The sequence below is a fragment of the Moschus berezovskii genome, chromosome 8 (assembly GCF_049115385.1).
Source record: "Moschus berezovskii isolate FMDL1 chromosome 8, NW_MosBer_1.0, whole genome shotgun sequence".
NCBI lineage: Eukaryota > Metazoa > Chordata > Mammalia > Artiodactyla > Moschidae > Moschus > Moschus berezovskii.
Genome location: NC_142467.1, coordinates 18,809,350 through 18,825,202, shown reverse-complemented (window position 1 = coordinate 18,825,202; position 15,853 = coordinate 18,809,350).

Sequence of the window (15,853 nt, the reverse complement as noted above, 5' to 3'; positions counted from 1 at the left end):
TTCAAATGGCAGGCTGACTGCCAATTTTTACAATTAGTTATTCTGTGCAAAGAAAAAAAAAGTTTAATTATCACGATTTCTTATGTTTGGACATTAACTCTTGTGATGGCTATCAACCTGAGGCCTGACAGAAATGAACTCTGCTCCATGACATGGGGGGAAGCCTCTTGGGAAGACAGCTTTTTGTCAGGGAGAGGGAGTAACAAAATAAGGAGAGCAAAGCATCTTCGCCAGAAATAGGTATCGCAACATCAAGGCAAACCAGCCACCTGCTAGTTTCCCTATGGCACCGTCTGGCAGACAGAATTTCACAGTGTTAAACAATAGGGCTGCACACACCATGAGTGCACCTATCAGTGGGTCACTGATTCTTTCAAGAAGACTTGCTGAAGAAAGTAGTGTGAGGTTGGCAGGGCAATAAACTGGTAGGAGAAAGATCATCTTTTAGAGGCTAAATCCCTGTTTATTGCATGACCTCAAAGTTGGTGTTCTCATTCCTTAGAGGGATTGTTTGGATCCACATTAAGTTGTCAGAGTATTGTTAGCTGAAAGTTGAAGAAAATGGATTAATGGATTTACGTACTTAGAATTATATGTATTATATATTTCAGTGTCTATATACCCTCAAACCTCCAAAGAGCCTAGTTTTGGATACAGCAATTGATTTAAAAATCATAGGATAACAAGTGGCTCCAAGAACAAGGATCTTGGCAGGTGGAATTAAGGGAAGGGGTCTGAAATGTGTTAAATTATTTTGCTCCATTGTGTTTGGCTTTAATACGATTCTGCATGAAGAATCAGCCATTTAAAAATTACTTAAGAAAATGATGATGAATTTAAGTTTCAGGAAGAGCTGTGCTAGCATGGTGTCCAGTGATACTTCATGTTTCATGTTGTCTGTTTAGAAGTGGAAAGAAGGATGAGCCAAAAGCCAACTTTCTGAGTTTTGTCCAAACCTGGATGACTTTACATGCTATTCAAAGATTTTGTCAGTGGATGAAAAGCTTTTGTTTATTAGTCAAAACCTGTAATGTAAGACCTTTTGGCTATCTTGAGGGACATGCCTCTTATTAAAATTGTGTAAAAATTATTAATAGTTTCAAAGCTGATACCATATTGGTGACAAAGGGGATATTCAAATGACAATGGAAGTATAACTGAAATTCTCTCATCTCACCCCAATCTTATTCCCAAGGGTAACAATGCTAGGCCCGCAACAGTTCTAAATAACAAGCTTGTCCCTCTATTTCCTGTTTTATCATTGTTAGACCAGATCAATTTGCTCTCCTCTAGGAAACAACCAGGCCTCTGATAGCTCAGTTGGTAAAGAATCCACCTGCAATGCAGGAGACCCTGGTTGGATTCCTGGGTTGGGAGGATCCGCTGAAGAAGGGATAGGCTACCCACTCCAGTATTCTTGGGCTTCTCTTGTGCATCAGCTGGTAAAGAATCCGCCTGCAATGTGGAAGACCTAGGTTCAATCCCTGGGTTGGGAAGATCCCCTGGAGAAGGGAAAAGCTACCCTCTCCAGTATTCTTGCCCCTGGAGAATCCCATGGACTATATAGGTCACAAAGAATCAGAAACTACTGAGCAACTTTCACTTTCAGAGAACCACCGAGGAGTTTACCTCAAACCTGCCCACTTCTCTTTCACACCCGAATTTTTTTAGTTTTATTATAAAATTTTCTTTCTACTAGTGATTATCATTTTAAATTTTTTGCATGAATTTTAATTACTTAAGGAATATATCTTCTCCTTAAAAATCTAAAATAGTACAGGTAAGACTATTATCTTCTTTGACTCTCTTTCAATGTGCACAAATAACTGAATACGTATAAGGCTGTGATTCAACAAACAAAGACATTTCTCATTGGTCAAGTGTCTCTAGTAATCATTCATTTGTTGTTTTTAGTCACTAAGTCATGTCCAACTCTTTTGCAACCCCATGGGCTGGTAACCTGACAGGTTCCTCGTTCCATGGGATTTCCAAGACAGGAATACTGGAGTGGGTTGCTATTTCCTTCTCCAGGGGATCTTCCCAGGGATCAAACCCACATTTCCTGCATTACATGTAGATTCTTTACCACTGAGCCACTAGGGAAGCCCACATCATGTATCCCCACAAAATACAATTGTATGTGACATATAGATCTTATATATAAAGTTGAGAGAAGTCACAGCTAGCATTTACTTTTTTAAAAAATAAATGGGGGTATTGTTGCTTTATATATTGTTAGTTTGCATTGTATAATGAAGTGAGTCAGCTGTATATATACATATATCCCCTCCCTCTTGGACCTCTCTCCTTCCCCCTCCCATCCCTTCCATCCAGATCACCACAGAGCATAGAGCTGAACTTCTGGCAGAGTGTACAGTAGGTTCCCACTGTTTTACACACAGCAGTGTACGTATGTCAATGCCAATCTCCCAATTCATCCCACCCCCAGCCCCATGTGTGCACATCTGTTCTCTGTGTTTGCCTCTCTATTCTTGCCCTGCAAATGGGTTCATCTGTACCAGTTTCCCAGTTTCCACATATATGTATTAATATTTGATATTTATTTTCCTCTTTCTGACTTACTTCACTCTTCAATAAATTGTACTAGGAAAACTGGAGAGCTACATGCAAAAGGATGATATTAGAACATCCTCTAACACCATACACAAAAGTAAACTCAAATGAATTAAGAACTAAATGTAAGGCTGGACACTATAAAACTCGTAGATGAAGACATAGGAAGAATGCTCTTTGACATAAATCACAGCAGGATCTTTTTTGGCCCACTTCATAGCATTTACTTTTAACATGCTACCTAAAAGTTCACTTCAGGTTAAGAGGATGAAAATAGTAACTGGCTCAAAACTACAGTGATCCTATAGTAAGAAAAATTCCATAACATTTTTATATTATTGCTCATTCATTCTTAATTTATTCACTCATTAAATTATTCCTTCAGAGTCAGATATTAAGGATACTTGGGCTTCCCAGTTGGCTCAGTGGTAAAAAATCCAGCTGCCAATGCGCAAGACACAGGAGACATGGGTTCAATACATGAGGCGGGAAGATCCCTTGGAGGAGGAAAAAGCAACCCACTCCAGCATTCTTGCCTGGAGAATCCCATGGACAGAGGAGTGTGGCTACAGTCCGAGGGCTGCAAAGAACTGACACGCCCTCAAGCACATTATGGGCACTCAATAGATTAAGAGCAAGATATTATTCTAAAGATTTCAAAGTGTAGTAGAGAGAGCAGTGGTTCAGTTCAGTTCAGTCACTCAGTCATGTCGGACTCTTTGCGACCCCCATGGACTACAGCACGGCAGTCCTCCCTGTCCATCGCCAACTCCCAGAGTTCACCCAAACTCATGTCCATCGAGTCGGTGATGCCATCCAACCATCTCATCCTCTGTCATCCCTTTCTCCTCCTGCCTTCAATCCTTCCCAGCATCAGGGGCTTTTCAAATGAATCAGTTCTTTGCATCAGGTGGCCAAATATTGGAGATTCAGCTTCAGCATCAGTCCCATGAATATTCAGAACTGATTTCCTTTAGGATGGACTGGTTGGATCTCCTTGCAGTCCAAGGAACTTCCAAGAGTCTCCTCCAACACCACAGTTCAAAAGCATCAATTCTTCAATGCTCAGCTTTCTTCACAGTCCAACTCTCACATCCATACATGACTACTGGAAAAACCATAGCCTTGACTAGACAGACCTTTGTCGGCAAAGTAGTATCTTTGCTTTTTGATATGCTGTCTAGGTTGGACATAACTTTTCTTCCAAGGAGAAATTTTCTTTTAATTCATGGCTGCAGTCACCATCTGCAGTGCTTTTGGAGCCCCCCAAAATAAAGTCTGTCACTGTTTCCACTGTTTTCCCATCTATTTGCATGAAATGATGGGACCGGATGCCATGATCTTACTTTTCTGAATGTTGAGTTTTAAGCCACCTTTTGTACTCTCCTCTTTCACTTTCATCAAGAAGCTCTTTAGTTCTTCTCTGCTTTCTGCCATAAGAGCAGTGGTTAGTCTCCAGTTATTGATTTTTAAGCCAATATGAGGTCATTCAAACCAAGTATTAAATCTCTTCCAATTGTTGCCTTTGGTAACAATAGAGCCTCCTATTTGGAGGGTGTGGGTATAATATATGCTTTTCTACAGTTTACTTTACATCTCTAATGCCTCTGCAACCCCCTTTTTATGTCTGGTTTATTGTTTCTACTTAATTCTTATACCAAGAAATGTATTTACACAAAAGATCTTTGTTAACTTCATTAACGAAGCCATGCTTCCTTTTAAAAGGTTGCTAAATCCTACTTTTTCACATTTTTCATTATTATTTTGAGGAGAAGTTAGAATTCTAGTAAAGGTCATAATTTACATAAACTTAATAAAATTTAACCTGACTCTTGGGTTTACTTAATGTAAACCTCCTTAAGAATCTCTTTAATTCTAAAATATTAAGCCTAATTAACCCAAACAAAATTTGACACTCTGACTATGATACTGAATATAGTTCTCTACAGTATTTAAGTTTGGAGGGTCAATCTACAACATGAAGCCAAGATTAGCAATTACTCATGCCAGAATCTTCAATAATTTCATCTCTGAAAATAGTAGGGAGAAAGTATTCATGATTCTTTTTTGAAGGAATGGATAGGAGCTGGGCCAGGTCACAGGAAACCAACTTTGGTCAAGACTCCAATTTAATTTAAGTGATTTTGGATTTCGGGTCCAGTTAACCCATTTGTAGGGTGAGATGCTCAGATACATGCAGTTGTAACCTGTTTTATATATACTTCCTGTGTACTGATGAGGAGAAGAAATCAATTATTCAATTATTATTATTCACTGGGAACATAATGTTAAAATATTATGGTGTGTCAGACTAGCTCATAGGAGAGTAAAATACATATGGTGATCAGAGAAGTTATCACAGAAGATACTAGATGCATTTTGAAGGATGGGGAGAAGGGCACTACATAGAAATGAATTTGGAATCGAAGCAGGTGACATCAAGCTTAAGACAAAAAAATCACAAATAGAATGTCATGGAGTTTGAACAAAGACCAACCCAGAGGCTGTTTAGATAAAACATATGTTTTCCTAGGCATTAATTTTAAACATTGTGCATTTTTTTTTTCTTTTTGGGTAATGGAATCCTTCTTTCAAATGATACCTCACATAATAATTCATTATTATGTAAAAACATTAAATAAAATTAGTAATGAAATGCCAATTTTAAGAAAAATTCTTTAAATTTGTTTATTTTACCATCATTAATAGCAATAAGAAATATATTTTTAAAAACTCAATAATCTGGAAGTTAGATTTAGTATCAAAATAATTCTTAATGGCTAATATATTTTTAAATGATTAGGTTTTAATGAGATTGCAAATGAGAAAAGAAAGGTCTTCTGTACACTTAGGTACCATTTCTGATGCTCTTAATTCCATACTAAGGTCCTAGTTTTTCCTTCATGCATTGTACATTTTATCACTAGATACTATATTTGGGTATTTTTTATATTTCTCATTCATTATTTTAAAGTGTTACATTTTCCTCTGTCTCTTTGGCCATATGAAGTATATTTTTAATAGCTGTTCTTATGGACTGAATATTTGTTCCTCCCCCTCTATATTGAGATCCGATCCTCCTAGTGTGATAGTATAAAAGGTGAGGCTTTTGAAAGGACATTAGGTCATGGAAGGAACTCTCAGGTATGGAATCAATGTCCTTATAAGAAGAGACAGGAGAACTTTCTCATTCTGCTGTTTTTCTCTGCTGTGTAAGCATATAAAGAGAAGGTGAACATTTTCAAACCAGAAAAGAGTGCCCTAATGAGTATCTGCTGCTGCCTTGCCCTTGGATTCCCCAGCCGCTAAAACTGTCTTTCATTGCAATGCCAAAGAATGCTCAAACTACCACACAATTGCACTCATCTCACATACTAGCAAAATAATGCTCAAAATCCTCCAAGCCAAGCTTCAACAGTACATGAACTGTGAACTTCCTGATGTTCAAGCTGGATTTAGAAAAGGCAGAGGAACTAGAGATCAAATTGTCAGCATTGTTGGATCACTGAATAAGCAAGAAAATCCCAGAGAAACATCTACTTCTGTTCTACTGACTATGCCAAAGCCTTTGACTCTGCAGATCACAACAAACTATGGAAAATTCTTCAAGAGATGGGACTACCAGACCACCTTACCTGCCTCTTGAGAAATCTGTATGCAGGTCAAGAAGCAAACGGTTAGAAGTGGACATGGAAAAACAGACTGGTTCCAAACTGGGAAAGGAGTGCGTCAAGGTTGTATATTGTCACCCTGCTTATTTAACTTACATGCAGAGTACATAATGAGAAACGCTGGGCTGGATGAAGCACAAGCTGGAATCAAGATTTATGGGAAAAATTTCAATAACCTCAGATACACAGATGATACCACCTTTATGGCAGAAAATGAAAAGCCTCTTGATTAAAGTGAAAGAAGAGAGTGAAAAAGCTCGCTTAACTCAACATTCAAAAAATGAAGATCATGGCATCCAGTCCCATCACTTCATGGCAAACAGATGGGGTAACAATGTAAACAGTGGCAGACTTAATTTTCTTGGGCTCCAAAATCACCTGGAGCCATGAAATTGGTGACTGCAATGGTGACTGCAGCCATGAAATTAAAAAACACTTGCTCCTTGGATGAAAAGCTATGACCAACCTAGACAGCATATTAAAGAGCAGAGACATGACTTTGCCAACAAAGGTCGGTCTAGTCTAAGCTATGGTTTTTCCAGTAGTTATGCATGGATGAGAGAGTTGGACCATAAAGCTGAGCGCCAAAGAATTGATGCCTTTGAACTGTGTTGCTGGAGAAGACTCTTGAGAGTCTCTTGACCTGCAAGGAGATCCAACAAGTCCATCCTAAAGGAAAATCAGTCCTGAATATTCATTGGAAGGACTGATGTTGAAGCTGAAACTCCAATACTTTGGCCACCTGATGTGAAGAACTGATTCATCTGAAAAGTCCCTGATGCTGGGAAAGATTGCGGGCAGGAGGAGAAGGAGATGACAGAGGATGAGATGGTTGGATGGCATCACCAACTCAAGGGACATAAGTCTGAGCAAGTTCTGGGAGTTGGCGATGGACAGGAAAGCCTGGAGTGCTGCGGTCCATGGGGTCACAAAGAGTCAGACACGACCGAGTGAGTGTGCTGAATTGAAAACTGTGAGAAATAAATGCTTTCTCTTTAAGCCACCCAGTCTTTGGTATTCTGATATAGCTGGCTAAACTGGCCAAGCATGTTGTTTTAATGTCCTCATTTTCAATTCTGTCTTTTTTTGTCATCTCTGAGTCTGTTTCTGTTGATAGATTCTTTCTCTGAATATAGGGTCCATGTCCTACTTATTTGCATGACTAACAGCTTTTTATTTAATATTTGACATACAATTTTACATTGTTGGTGGCTGGATTTGTTATAACCCTTTAAATAACTATTGGGCTTCCCTGGTAGCTCAGTTGTTTAAGAATCCATCTGTAAGGCAGGAGACCCAGGTTCAATTCCTGGGTCAGGAAGATCCACTGGAGAAGTGATAGGTTACCCAGTCCAGTATTCTTGGGCTTCACTGGTGGCTCAGCTGGTAAAGAATCCACCTGAAATCCAGAGAGACCTGGGTTAGATCCTTGGGTTGGGAAGATCCCCTGGAGAAGGGAACAGCTTACTACCCACTTCAGTATTCTTGCCTGGAGAATTCCATTGACTGTATATTCCATGGAGTTGCAAAGAGTTGGACATGACTGAGCAACTTTCACTTAAATAACGGTTAGGTTTTGTTCTATTCTACCAAGTGCTTGGAATCAGTTTCACTCTTTTGAAGTTTTAAGTTTTGCTATCATAGGTCCATAATACCCCTCAATCTATAGCTAATGTGTCTCTAATAAGCAGGTACTACTCTTGATGACTCTAGCCCATACCCTGTGCATTAGGAGTTTGGCCCATTTTGGATTACTGGAACACAAACCATTCCCACCCTGATGTGATCCCTGGAGTTTAATCTTTCTAATTGTTTCTGGTCATTATTTCCCTATTTTCAGTACCTCACATGTAAGTGGAAATAAGTTCTTGGCAGAAAAACTCAAAGGGACTTTTCTGAAGACCTTCAGGGTATCTCTCTCTCCTTCAATCTTTCTGCATAATATTTTATGCTGCAAATTCTAGCCCCTTCTGAATGATGAACTCTGGACTCCTCAACTTGGAGAAACTGCCACTCTCTTAATGGGTTCTTCTGTCCAATAATATGGCTGGGAACTCTCTCAAAACAGTGAGCTGATATGTCTAGGGTTCCTCTCATTTGCTACTTTTCTCAGGGATTACTGTACTCAGCTGCCTATTGTCCACTGTCTAAAAATCATCGCTTCATATATTTTGTTGAGGTTTCTAGTTATTTAAGGTGAGATGGTAATTTTTAGCCCTGCTATTCCATCTGGCTGGTTTGCAGAAATCCCTGTTGTATTTCTGTATTTGTTTTACTGAGAGAAGTGACAGAGAGAGGGAAGAAGGTAAGGAAGGAGATGGGGGAGAAAGAAGGAGAAAGAGAGAGATAAAAAAAGTTAATTATAAATCACAAATAACTATAGTTATAAAGCAGATAATCCTGACTGACCTGAAAATTATAGGATTTTCTTAAATTAAAATGATCAAGAACTGTTAAATTATTTTTAGTAGGAGATCATTTGTTTTACTAAACTAACAACTGCTCACATTTCTTTTACTAAATATAAAAATCATATAGTTGTTAAACAGAATACAATGTCTATATCACAATATTCTCAGAATACAGCATATTACTTTTAAGTGCCATTGTGCAAATTTCTGTGATTCTATGGGGTGAGAACATGTCATTCTATCTGACATTTCATTAATAATGGCTTATATGTGTACAAGCTGAATATTCATTAAATTTAAATGAGTGGATGTGCATACACCTGAATTAAGGAATGGCAGATGGAGGAAGAGAAGGAGCGAGAAGAAGATTAGTGGGAGAGAAGGATGAAAAATATTGTCAATTCTTTAAAAAGTTCAGATTGCAAAATTCTCAGAGTGTATTTAGGAAAACTTCAAATATATCTATAGAGGGAGCCAAGGATGTTTTACAGAGAGTTCTAAATTATATTTGCAAAACACTTGTTGAAGATACCATTTTTTCTATTTAAATAGCTAATGTAAAAATGTTGAATAGTTATTTTTTAAAAACTTCATATAAAATGAATGAAATAATGTCATTTGCAGTAACATGGATGGACCTAGAGATTATCATACCAAGTGAAGTGAGTCAAAAAGACAAACACCTTATGCGATCACTTGTATGTGGAATCTAAAATATGATACAAATGAACTTATTTACAAAATAGAAAATAGGAAAGAAGTTGAGGGAGGGATAAATTAGGAGTTCAGACTTAAACTACTGTATATAAAATAAATATCAAGGTCCTAGCATATAGCACAGGAAACTATATTCAAATCCTACAATAAACCATAATGAGAAAATATTTGAAAAAGAATATATATAATTTTAGGGGGCCTGTGCACCAGAAACTAACACAACATTGTAAATCAACTATACTTCAATTTGAAAAATTCACCTCAAAACAGAATTTCAAAATGATTTATACAGAAGGATAATGCTGACAAGTAATGGAAAATTAGTAGGAAAGAAAGGTAAGAGTCATCACCTGGTCCTTGAAAACCCGGATACAGGGTTTGGACTCATTCTCTAAGCCAGTGATATCCAAACATGAGGTGTGTCCCATTTACAAATAATGAACCATGAGGAAGCAAATATAAAAACAGTTTTTTTTTCTTTTTTTAAATTTATTTAAATCTTTTAATTAATTTTTTAATTAATTAATTTTTAAATTTATTTACTTTAATTGGAGGCTAATTACTTTACAATATTGTAGTGGTTTTTGCCATACATTGACATAAAATTTTTACAATGTTGTGTTGGGTTCTGCCACACAAGAATGCAAATCAGCCATAATTATGTATACATCCTCTCCTTCCCTAGCCTCCCTGCCCTCCCCTCATCCCATCCCTCCAGATCATCACAAAGCACCAGACTGGGCTCCCCATACTAGGCAGGAACTTCTCACCAGCTATCCACCTTACAGCTAATAGTGTGTATAAATTGATGACACTCTTTCTAGTCATCACACACTCTCACTCCCCAACTATGTCTATAATCCATTCTCTACATCTGTGCTTTGTATTTTCCAGAACATAAAAGTCACATGATAAAACTTTCAACACTGTGTACATATCTAGTAGCTACATGGGTATGATAGAGATATAAATATGCAGATGAGTATACATTAATAGGCTTCCCTGGTGGCTCAGACAGTAAAGTGTCTGCCTGCAATGCGGGAGACCCGGGTTCAATCCCTGGGTTGGGAAGATCCCCTGGAGAAGGAAATGGCAACCCACTCTAGTACTCTTGCCTGGAAAATTCCACGGACTGAGGAGCCTGGTAGTTCACAGTCCATGGGTCGCAAAGAGACATGACTGAGAGACGTCACTTTCACTTTAAAGGGTGAATAATTTGGAATATTATTTTGTTAGTGCAAAGTACCCAAGAACAGACATTTGCACCATTTACACAGTCAGTGCAGGAGACTGGGGTTTGATCCCTGCATCAGGAAGATCCCCTGGAAAAGGAAATGGCAACCCAATCCGGTATTCTTGCCTGGAAAATATGATGGACGGAGGAGCTTGGCAGACTACACTCTGTGGAGCTGCAAAGAGTCAGACACGACTGAGCGACTTTACTTTCTTAGAATTTGGCCCTGAGAATTCCAGAGGATAATTAGGCATTTGCCTGTGGAAGAAACTACCAACCACATCTTGTGCTTCATTCTGGGTAGAGCAGAAGGTGGTAATGTTCTTTGGCTTCTGAGAACGCTGCCTGAAGGCACAGTGTTACAGAAATTTAACTAGCTTTCTTTTTGGAGGGATTTTATCCTTCTTGAAGACACTATAAGGTATAGTGTTTAAAAGGAAGGGCAGTGTGTATGTGTGTGTAAACATGTAATGAATCAGCATTTTGATGCTGCTAAAAGGGGATAAATGTAAATACAAAGACCAAAATTAAAGTTATCCTTTATTTTTTAGATGCTAGCTACATTTAAGACATAGTATTTTAAGAATGTATTATGAAATTAAAAACTAAATCTATATATTTTTAAAGTATATATATTTTTTAAAGTGTAATATTTTCAATTATTTTACTTGAAAGATCTCATGATCTTTCAAGTAATAATTATGTTTTGCAACTTAAGTAGTGGCAGTATACGTTTATATAATATATAATAATTATAGGCCTGTGCTGTCCAGTAGTTACATCTAGCCATAGGTGGCTATTTAAAATTATATTTAAAATAATTAAAATTATATAATAATAGAAATTTAAATGGCAACCCACTCCAGTGTTCTTGCCTGGAGAATCCCAGGGACGGGGGAGCTTGGTGGGCTGCCGTCTATGGGGTCTCACAGAGTCGGACACGAGTGAAGCGACTTAGCAGCAGCAATCTTTCTATAATACTGGCCACATTTTAGGTATGGACAAGTGCTACTGTTTTTGACAGCTTCATCACAGCATTGGTATAGACTATTACATTTAAAATAAATCTGAAAATAATTTGAGAAATCACAATAATAAAACACTGAAGATATTTTTTCTGTATTTACATTAATTTTTTTTTATTTTAGGGATGCTGAAGTGAAACCATTTTGATAGGCATTTTGTACACAAAAATGGAGTTGTAGCTAGTAACAAGTGATTGTCATCCATGTGATTAATTCACAATGCATACCACTTACAGTTAGGGAATCGCTACAATGGTCTGTTATCATTCCTTCGATTAAACAGGGAAATAATACATTTTACAAGAATAGAAATTTATATGCATTTGGCAATCTATCAAATTAACTCATAATCATTGTGAATTTCTCATTTAAAGCTATAAACCCTTGCCTTACTCAGAATAATATTAACAGAAGTTTTGAAACGAAAGTATAAAGTTGATCTTTTAAAACACATCTACACTAAGTTTGATAAGTAATTATTATAATTAGTGCTTTTGGTGAATATTTTATTAGACGAATTCAGTTTGCTTCTTAATAAAAGAAACATATCTAAGATGGGTAGATTTCACAATAATCAAAGTTTAAACTTATGAAATATAAGGTAGGACCAAAAGGATAACAGGATTTGATTTAGGAAGGAGCTATCAACAGTTTAGTCCTAGGGTGCTTTAGGTGTAATTTCATTCTATGTTAAAGCTCTAGTGTATTTAGATAAAATTTAATCCAACCACCAATTTACAGATGAAGTGATGAAGATGCAAATACATATGTGTAAATTAAGAGGCAGATACAAAATAGAGCCCAGTTTTCCAGAGTACCAAGGCAAGAGCATACCTCTTTTTGTATTCATCTCAAAGAGGCATGAAAAAAAAGGGACATTAGCTTAGCAAAAGCAAATAGAATCCAATGCCTTATCTTATCATTAAACATTTGAATAAGGAACATGATAACTTCCAAGGTTACACATAATTCATATCTGACATTCACGAGGATAGGAATAAATGTCCACTAAACTGCACATAAATCATTATAGAATAATTCTTTTAGACATTAACAATTAGAGTGGTAGTCAAAATGAAAACGATAAATCCAAAGTCTTGACTTAGCATACCAGGCCCTGATTGATCTGGATCCAAGTGAAATTCTATCGCTTGCAATAGTAACACATAGCTTTGCTTTATTCAGACAGTAAAATTTCAGTCCAACACACATTTACTACAGTTGTCTACTCTTCATCTCGAATTATTCCAGACATTAAGGTTCATCCCAGAAAGGAGGCATTTTTTTTTACTATCTTCAATGAAAGGAGAAAGATGGGAAAGCAAATCGTTCTCAGTTCCTTGAAGATATTAATACTGTAATAAAAGGAAATAAAAAATTGAAAAAAAGGTATTAAGATCTCTGACAAACACCCATGCTATGAAATACTTAAGATGGGGTCAGTTCATGCCTTAAAGAGATAATCCATGATTTGAATTTCTAGTTGCTATCTCTACATTTTCAAATTTTCTAGTTTCTTCAAATTTTAACATACGTAACTGAATGAATAGCCTCCTATTTTACTAAAAATCTGAATTTCTCCTTGTACTCTATTGAACATGCCAGACATCTATGGTTATCCTTGATTCCTTCTCTTACATATCCTACTTCTATTCAGCCACCAAATAGAATACTTCCAATTTAGCCTCCCAAGGGTCTTTCAAATCCATGCTTTTGGTGTCCATCTTCACTTTCACTAATCTTGTTCAGGTCCCTATCATCTTTCACTTGGATATCTTCAGTTATCTGCTAGTCAGTTCAGTTCAGTCGCTCAGTCGTGTCCGACTCTCCGCGACCCCATGAATCACAGCACGCCAGGCCTCCCTGTCCATCACCAACTCCCAGAGTTCACTCAAACTCATGTCCACAGAGTTGGCGATGCCATCCAGCCATCTCATTCTCTGTTGTCCCCTTCTCCTCCTGCCCCCAATCCCTCCCAGCATCAGAGTCTTTTCCAGTGAGTCAACTCTTCGCATGAGGTGGCCAAAGTATTGGAGTTTCAGCTTTAGCATCAGTCCTTCCAATGAACACCCAGGATTGATCTCCTTTAGAATGGACTGGTTGGATCTCCTTGCAGTCCAAGGGACTCTCAAGAGTCTTCTCCTACACCACAGTTCAAAAGCATCAATTCTTCGACGATCAGCTTTCTTCACAGTCCAACTCTCACATCCATACATGACCACGGGTAAAACCATAGCCCTGACTAGACGGACCTTTGTTGGCAATGTAATGTCTCTGCTTTTTAATATACTATCAAGAAATTGTGGAAAATTCTGAAAGAGATGGGAATACCAGACCACCTGACCTGCCTCTTGAGAAACCTGCATGCAGGTCAGGAAGCAACAGTCAGAACTGGACATGGAACAACAAACTGGTTCCAAATAGGAAAAGGAGTACGTCAAGGCTATATATTGTCACCTTGCTTATTTAACTTATATGCAGCGTACATCATGAGGAATGCTGGGCTGGAAGAAGCACAAGCTGGAATCAAGATTGCTGGGAGAAATATCAATAACCTCAGATATGCAGATGACACCACCCTTATGGCAGAAAGTGAAGAGGAACTCAAAAGCCTCTTGAGGAAAGTGAAAGAGGAGAGTGAAAAGGTTGGCTTGAAGCTCAACATTCAGAAAACAAAGATCATGGCATCTGGTCCCATCACTTCATGGGAAATAGATGGAAAAACAGTGGAAACAGTGTCAGACTTTATTTTTTGGGCTCCAAAATCACTGCAGATGCTGATTGCAGCCATGAAATTAAAAGACGCTTACTCCTTGGAAGGAAAGTTATGACCAACCTTGATTGTATCTGCTAGTAGCCCTCTCTTATTTTAGTGTTACCTCTCCTCTATCCACTTTATGAAGACAGGAGCATTTTAAAAGGCAAATATGAACATGTCACCCTCTTGCTTAAAATCTTTTAAAAGTCCTTCACTGCCCTGAATAATATGAGCTGATCTCTCTACCTCATCTCAGGAACACCTTTACTATATAGCAACGTGGCACTTCTTTCAGTTTCTCCAACCCACTTGGCTTGAAATCTCACCGTCACCTTTTTTCCTTTGATAGAAAGTTTCTATTCAACTCTCAAGATTCAGCTTAAATGTCACCTCCACCAGTGAGTCCTCCCAAACCCTTCAAATCTAGGTAAGTGTTCCTTTAGTTTTCTTGACTTTCTTTTTCACAGCATTCATCACATATGTTGAAATGACTAGGAGCAGTGAAGCAGGACCTAATTTATGTTGTTATCTGCTGTATCCTCTGCTCCTGGCATATAGAATAGGCTCAGTCATTATTAAATGGAAATTTTAATTTCTGGGACACATTTTTTCTATCTTAAGATGAATAACTTAGTATAATAGATTCACTTTAAATACTCTTTCAGTTTTAAACTTCCCTGATTCTAAGATTATAGATACCTTAGGTTCTTAAGCTGAATAGACAGGTCTTGATTTCACAGATTGTTTTTGTACTGTTTCTTTTATACATTGGATGTCAGTGTTCAGTTTTTTTCATCTCTGTGTTCCCAGTCCCTTGCTATCCACAGATGTTCAGTCTTTATCAGATGAGTAAATATTAAAGTACAAAGTAAGAAATACAGTATTTTCCAAACATTTACCATTTTAAATTTCTCAAAATTACAGTTACAGTTGTCCCTTGATATTTGTAGACCTGATTCATTGGAAAAGATGCTCATGCTGAGAAAGACTGAAGGCAAAAGGAGAAGCGGACAGCAGAGGATGAGATGGTTAGATAACATCACCGACTCAATGGACATGAATTTGAGCAAACTCAGGGAGACAATGGAGGACAGACGAGCTCAACATGTTACAGTCCATGGGGTCACAGAGAGTCGGACACGACTCAGAGATTGGACAACAAACAACAACATCCATAGGGTACTGGATCCAAGAGTCCCTGAGGATATCAAAATCCATGGATACTCAAGGCCCTTATATAAAATGGCATGGTGCACCTGGCCCTCCATATTCACAGATTCAACCATCTGTGGATTCAAACAACTGTGGATGGTCCTAGCTTGGTTGAATCCAGAGATGTGAAGCCCTTGAAGGAGTGTCAATTGTATATTTATTTAAAAAAACACATGTAGGAGTAGACCTGTGCAGTTCAAACACATATTTTTTGGGGATCAACTATACTTTTAAGTGAAATTTTAATGCAC